This window comes from Pagrus major, chromosome 21 (assembly GCF_040436345.1).
Source record: "Pagrus major chromosome 21, Pma_NU_1.0".
Classification (NCBI taxonomy): Eukaryota; Metazoa; Chordata; class Actinopteri; order Spariformes; family Sparidae; genus Pagrus; species Pagrus major.
Genome location: NC_133235.1, coordinates 1,656,263 through 1,663,047, shown reverse-complemented (window position 1 = coordinate 1,663,047; position 6,785 = coordinate 1,656,263).

Here is a 6,785-nt window from a genome sequence, read left to right as displayed (position 1 = left end):
TTTGTGGATTGCTGTTTGTAAAACGACTGTTCACCAGTGCAGTAAGCAACTCTGGAGAAAGATAGTCGATGAGTGTCCTTCTCAGGTTGTCATTGTCTATGTTTGACAACCTGGAAATCAGCCTCTTCAGATTATCTTTCTACAGAACTGCTGACAAATGTACTGAACACAGCAGACTGAGGACTCACAGCAGAGGGCAGGTCTCTGAAGGTACAGACACCACCACACATGTCAGCGGAGAAGAGAGAGAACAGAGAGGGAGCTCCAGTTTTGTTAACGTGGTCGGGGCGGCTGTTGCTCCCACTGACCAATCACAGTTCAAAGCTGGGTCTCTGGGCAGTCTTTGCACCTAGGTGTGAAGACTGGAGGATTGTGGGGGACTGAGTTCAGTTGAAATCCCACAATGAACAACTTCATCTGCCGATCCCTACATGTGCATATAAATACAGTGTCTCTCACTCCCAACACTTCAAACACAGCAGCTGGTCAGTGTCTCTGCCCTGCTTAGTTGGATGCTGTAGTTACCCTCGTAGCGTCACTTGTTGAAGCACCCCTCTGGTATAAAGAGGGAGAACAGTCTTAAGTTGGGGGTGGTTGGGGTGGGTCAGATGCAACATAAACCACATCTTCCCCCCGGGGACCAGGGTTGGTTTGTGATGTTGATGATGTTACATCAGTGAGTGTTTGTAAGTTGTGTAAGTGATGTGACTAAACTGGTTATTTTAAGCCAAAGTATGATCTTATGCTTACCAAGTAAGTTTGTGTCCAAACGTAATTACCTAACTGTAAAAATGTAACTGTGAATTTTTCACATTCTCAGTCAACATGAACATTTGTCAGGCTGACAGGGATGCAGGCTGGAGGACTGCTGGCCCAAGGACACCTGACGGGGACAGGCCAGCATAAGGTTACTGGACTGCAGAGCAGTGGGCCAGCAAACAAGGGTGTAGTAGTCTTTAGTGGTGGCCAACAGCTGTGGCTCAAGACAGACAGGTCATACAACAGTACAGATGGGTGACTGATTGTGCATGGGTGTCAGAGTATTGCTGACTAAATGGCAGGGGTGGCTGCACAGGCCAAGACAAAGGTGCTGGTGGGGGGCAATGGGCAAGTGAGAGGCTGCTGGAGCTGTGGGGCTGAGGATCTCACTGGGCGTTGGTGGAAGTGGTCACTGGTCAGCTAAATGGCAGAGGTAGCTGGGTAGGCTCTATTGCTCTGGGCAGCTGAATGGTCGAAGTGCTGGTCAGTGAAAGACAGGCACTGGGAAGATGAGACTGATTACAAAATTGTGTCTACAGCTCAAAACAACTGTAACTGTTGGCCTTTTAGACAGCGGCTCAGTTTTGTTCAGTCTGGAGGAGTAATGAACAAGCAGGAGCTGTTTGATGAAGAGCTGCAGGCTACAGGCTGCACACCTCCAACCTCTCAGTAAGGTAAACAACTCCTTTCCTTCATTAACATTATCTACTTGCTTTTTTAGCATTGGGTTTTGATCCTGAATATGGCAAAATAGGCACTTGTCTGCTGCACAGTCTGAGACCCAAGGTTCCGCTCAAGGCTTTGTGTGTGCCTACAGTCTGACTGAAAGCATGTCATGTCTTCATAGGGGGCTCATATACCATGTGTAGAAGCTGTTTCTTGTTGTTTAACTTATGTTACAGTATTACCACTAGAGGGCAGCAGTGCTCATTGTTGCTTGGCTACTTAGTGAGTTTGTATTTCGTAATGTCCACTGGGATTAAACTGATCCTGACTGGAGTTGTACAGTAAAGGAGGGAGACCTTGACAGTGATGTGCAGAGGAGGTCAAACTGGTCAGTATTCATGAAGTCTTGTAAAAAAAATTTTTTTTTTAAAAAGATGAATGGTGTTATAAACATAATTTGCCTTAAAGCTGAACTAATTATTATTTAGTCATTTCCCACATGTAATGTCATGTGAACCTGTTTGGGGGCCCTGTGGTAACAATGTACTGATGGACCCTTATTGGCCTGTCCCACCTCAATCCACCCATCTCCCAACCATGATGCATACTGTAAACCTTGTTGCAGGCTATACCTTACAGATTAATTAATACCAGAACCAGCACTGTAATGTTGGCTTGTAGAATTTGCAACACATTTAACCAAATCACTAAAAACAAATTAACATGCAGTGTGTAGTGTTCTTGTGCAGTGTGTCGAAACTCTGACTAAACACCAAGTTAAAGCTATGGTCTACGATCTGAGAAAGATTTGAAAAAAACACCCCTCCCCTCTGTGCTCCTTAATCCCTCCCCTCCGAGCTCGTATCGCTCTCCCCTCGGAGCCTCCCACGACACACCCCCTCCCGCAACAAGCAACAAGAGCAACAGAGGCCGACAGAAACCAAATACGGCGTCAGCTTTGAATGCGGAGTAACAATGTCGGATTCACAGGTAAAGTTATTACAATGCACGTTGAAACAAACGTAAATCTTGTAAGTCATTACAATGTCCACAGCTAGGCTCCACAGCCAAGCTAGAGTAACCTTATTAGCATGTTACAGCTACGTTACAGCTACGTAATAAGTTACTATTTATCAACAGCTAAGTTAGCCACTTCTAAAAGTTATTGAGGGCCAAGAGACTAACAGATGCTGCCGTTAGCTTTAAACATAACGATCGCTTCCACATTGTGGCTGAAAACTAAACCTGCATGAGCCTTGGACCCAGCTGTGTCCCAGCTGTTGTCTGAGTAGCACCACGACCGTGACACAAACGTGCCCCGTAAACCGTAATCTCTTGTTTATGACAGATAGGACACACAAATACACACATCGTAACGCGTATATGATAATCCATCATATTGATTTAGCAAAGGCTTCGTTGAAGACTGGGAGGAGGGTTAGCAAAACAGTTGAGTAGTGACCGGGCAAGAGGTTGTTATGGAGAAATAAATCCGGACAGGATGAATGAAACCCCAACGTGAAGCGGAGGGTTTCATTCATCCATTCATTCATCTTACTTGCATTACTTGCTGCTTCATTTAGCTGCCACAAGCAAATAAATAGGCTGATTTGGTGTAAACATGATAGCAATTTTAGCTTACAATGCTAACATAAGGCTAACGTCTCCGTCGAACAAGTAAACAAGTGTTGACAATATTGCAGAGACAGAAATTGTTTCGACGCCGTCTAATAACACAGAAAAAAACTAACGGCAGCTTTCACAGTCATAAGCCAGCATCGGCATAAAAGTTATCTGTGTCACAACATCCACAATAAAGACGAAAGATTACCTGTTCAACAAAAACTCTGCTGTATCAGCATCGCTTTTCAGGTCCATATCTTCACGGAGCTTTTGCCACCGTTGTATCTGCCTTTTCAGTGACAGACTTTCGCTTTCTTTCAGCCTTTCCAGCCGCTTGCTACATAATTATTATCTCTATGGTGACCAGGAGCAGGGGAGTGAGCGAGGTGATTGGATTAAGGGTCTGAGAGAGAGAGTGCAAATTTGAGCAAGGGGAAACTCCCATTCGGACCGGGTGGCTGCTATTAGTCAATTTCTTTGCAGTTTTGCAGGCGCTAGAGAGAATGGATTTATTTGGTTCCTTTTGCTCTTCACATTGTGTAGGTCATACTATTGGGCCATAACCACCATCTAAATAATGTTAATAATAATGATCAATCTTTCAAATTGTAGACCATAGCTTTAAACCATCGCCAATGAAGACAAAATCGTAGTAAGGTCAACCATTTACTGTCACACCTCTTCATTAACATGCTGGTGAAAACTGTGAACAAACCATACAAAATATTCAGCATCCGTGTTTTTAACTAAATATGACATTGCACATGACCATAAACATGAATTAACATCACTGTATGCACTTTAAGTAGAAGTTAAAATGTCTACTAGCATGTTTCTTAGCTTGTAAATAAACTCTCATTTTTAACTACTTATGAAATGTATTTTTATCAAAACATTAGTATTTATCTCTTCCTAACATCCTTAAGATTAAATAAATGAACTTACAGCATTGCTTCTATGATGCTTTTTAGTGGATAGAGGCGGATTACATTCAGAGCATGCACAACATGTCTTCCTTACTTTTCTGCATGACCAGGAAGAAAACATAAACAGGAAATGAGCTAACAGGAAGCAACTTGACAGGATGTGAAGTCATCAGTAACCAAATTTCAAAATAAGACTTTCTTAAAGACAAGTTAAACTTAAGAGCAGATATCAATACATCATTTTAACTGAAACAAGTCGCAAATAATTATTTAAAGGAGAAATTTGTAAAAAACAAAAGAATGCCTGAGAGGCAGCACACAGTGAATACTTGGTTCAGGCCATAGATAGATAAAAAGAGAATATTGGTCATGAGGTGTGTAGCAACTAATAATGTAATAATGGCTAATAATGTAATAACGGCTTATAATGTAATAATTTAAATGTAATAAAAGTTCATAATGTAATAATCGGCTCATAATGTAATAAAATCACGGACACATAACGTAATAAGGGCTTTGCGCATAATGTTATAATGTAATAACATATTACATTAAGAGCCTTATTGATACCGCTCATAATGTAATAACAGCTCATAATGTAATAATAGCTCATATAGTGAGAAAAGTGTTGCATTATCATCATTTTACCTCTCAAATAAAGCTGCAAGTAAAGTAAAAGGCATGGGCTTCAGTGCATTAGTAAACTAAATTAGTGAAACCAAGTATTATTTAATAGTAATTGCATTCTCTCATTTTATTGATGTATAAAGTTGAGCCACTAGGTGGCACCCATGAGAGTTATTTTGGGCCTTTGACAATGCCGTGCTCACTTTTACTGTGACTATTGCAGGTAAGCAGCACTATTTGTGACCTTTAAAGTTCAATTAATATCTTTGTTAAACCAAGCCATCCACCTTATCTGTTTAAATATTCTGTGTATTAAGATGTTTGTTAGGATAATGTTATATGTTTTAGCTAGCGGCTATTTTTTGTGTTTTAGCTAGCAGCTATTTCTTGTGTATTAAGATGTTTGTTAGGATAATGGTGTATGTTTTAGCTAGCGGCTATTTTTTGTGTTTTAGCTAGCAGCTATTTCTTGTGTATTAAGATGTTTGTTAGAATAATGTTGTATGTTTTAGCTGCAATTGCAAGTCACCTGTAATTTGCCTATATATTATCATCCATCACCTATATTATTTATATTTTTCGTGTGTCAACACAAAATGTTATCAGCCATCTTTGTAGTATAAAGAGCCAAAAGTCTAGGATAGGGGTGATTGGTCGGCCCCGATGGTGGGTATACACCTTATCATCAAGCAAGTTTTCTCTGCTCTACCTTTTCAGTCTGCCATCTGCCATCAACCAGCAACATGTAGAGGTACATTAAGGACCTTTGGCTGAGAAGACTCTTTGTTATCAAATTATTTGCAGGGGTGCACAACATCCTAAAATGTATGTACATGAAATATTTGTTAAAAATAAATATTTACATTAATCTAGTGATGCTGAATATAAAAACATTCAGACATAAAGACATTCATTGGAAGAAATAAAGTGATCTGAGTGATCACTGGCACAGTCACTGACAAATGGAGCCCCCTTGACTTTATTTTTACTATAATTTATGATCATGTATTATCTATGCATATTGTTTAGTTAAATTTATTTGGACTTATGTTTCTCCTTGGGTGTCCTGACAGGCTGTGTTTACATTTGAAGAGCTTTTGAGCTGGTTCATGTTTTCTATGACCCCCCTATGTCTGTTCTAGACTCACACATTGTATATAGCAGGTAGATATTGTGAAACTAATTTGATGTTCAGATCTCTAATGCTTTTGATTACTTTTTTGTTATTGTATGGTTCTAAAGTGCTCTTCTAATTCTTGCACAAGTTCCAAAATGCTGGCTAATGCTCCACCATGTTTGCAGAAATGTGTGATCTTGCTGATAGACAGACACAGGTGAAAGCGTTTCCTTCCACACCTGCAGAGATGGCAGAAATAAAAATTATGATAATGCAACACTTTTCTCACAATATGAGCTATTATTACATTATGAGCTGTTATTACATTATGAGTGGCATCAGTAAGGCTCATAATGTAATAAGTTATTACATTATTACATTACGCGCAAAGCCCTTATTACGTTATGCGTCCGTGATTTTATTACATTATGAGCCGATTATTATATTATGAACTTTTATTACATTTAAATTATTACATTATGAGCTGTTATTATATTATTAGTTGCTACAAGGTGACACAAACAGCTCCAAATAAAAGCTCCTGTTGCTCTGTGTCCTGTTTACACTCAACCATATGAACTTTGTATGGTGATAATGTCAGTGCTGTCTTTAGCTTGTATTGCTGCCTGAACACACTAAAACAGAACTTTAAAGATACAATATGTCATTTCTTATCTCATGTGACTCAGACACACATGTTCCCAGACGAGCTGATGTTTTCAAGTTTCAGTCACGTTATGTGCCGTCTGATCTGCAGACTTCCTCCCTCACTGTCTGACTCTCCTGAAAGGTATACTGTAGCGACAGGTGACCGAATGAAATGCACCGTTACCTCCAGTATACTGGTGGATTTCTCTGGTTTCTGAACCTTATTAGAAACATTTGGGAAAATAACGTACATCCAGTACACAACTCAACACAACATGTAACAAAGCTCTTGTCATTTTTAGACATTTGAATGCAGAATTCTTACATATCTGTAATAATGTACAACTTGAGGTCAATACTTGTGTTTAACCCTTTTTAACATCTTGATCCAACCTGCAAAATCAGTCCAGAAACTTTCT